General features: G+C 37.9%; 1 protein-coding gene across 1 annotated transcript in view; it reads left to right on the forward strand.

Annotated features, from left to right (window-relative positions):
- LOC106875506 (BCAS3 microtubule associated cell migration factor) overlaps positions 1 to 1,152 on the forward strand; it is a gene marked incomplete at its 3' end in the record, with an annotated part of 62,988 nt that overhangs the window by 755 nt on the left and 61,081 nt on the right. The gene's annotated exons all lie outside the window — the stretch shown is intronic.

Consider the following 1,152-nt stretch of genomic DNA (forward strand, 5'->3'; position numbering starts at 1 on the left):
TATATATATATATATGTATGTGTGTGTGTATGTTTGTATATAATGTATATATAAATATACGTTCTGTTTTATTATTTACGTTTCGTAAATAATAACAATGTGTGTGTGTGTGTGTGTGTTTGTATATAATGTATATATAAATATACGTTCTGTTTTATTATTTACGTTTCGTCGTGTTTTATTATAAATATACGTTCATTGCATACTTACATTATATAGACTGCTCTTTCTTAGTGTGTACTTCTCCGGACTTACGTTTATATATATATATATGTATGTATATATACATTTACATACATGTATATTTACATATACATACATATACATACATATGTATATATACATACATATGTATATATATGTATGTATATATACATATATATGTATGTATATAAATGGTGAACAAAAGTGTGGAGTGGAGTAAAAGCGTTTAAAGAGGCCAGGATGACGCATGTAAGACTCAAAAGATATCTAAGGAAGAATGTTACGATTGAGAAGGTGAATGGCAATGGCCCATTTTTGTGTGCACAGTCTGTGACAGACCATGCTTTTCTTTTGCTGGGCTCAAACCTCATCTGCGAATGCATCGAAAACGAACCTCCACCAACTATTCTGACTATATGTCTGTGCACACCTTTGAATGCAGTGTATGCTAGAAGGTTTGTATATCCAACGAAGGCCTCACAAGACATCTTAAGATCCACAAAGACCAGAACTTATCTGCAGCTCTTGGTGGTCCAGATAGGATGCGCAATCTATGTGGCTGTCTTTTCAGAACGCTGTCTGGTTTAAGAAGCCACATCAGACACCATGATGGTGCTTAGGTGTAAGTACAGGAGGTGGTCAAACTCTGTACCATAAGACATTCGAGCAAGGTCGTTGCCAGTGCTGCTAGACTGGCTCCTGTGCAGGTGGCACGTAAAGTACACCATTTTGAGTGTGGCCGTTGCCAGTAGTGCCTGACTGGCCTTCATCCCAGTGGCACATAAAAGCACCTACTACACTCTCGGAGTGGTTGGCATTAGGAAGGGCATCCAGCTGTAAAAACTCTGCCAAATCAGATTGAAGCCTGGTGTGCTACACCAGTTATTGGGTATGACTTCTTCGTGTATCACCTGCTTAACTATACGGGTGACTAGGCTATAGCTGACA

The sequence above is a fragment of the Octopus bimaculoides genome, chromosome 3 (assembly GCF_001194135.2).
Source record: "Octopus bimaculoides isolate UCB-OBI-ISO-001 chromosome 3, ASM119413v2, whole genome shotgun sequence".
NCBI classification, from domain to species: Eukaryota; Metazoa; Mollusca; class Cephalopoda; order Octopoda; family Octopodidae; genus Octopus; species Octopus bimaculoides.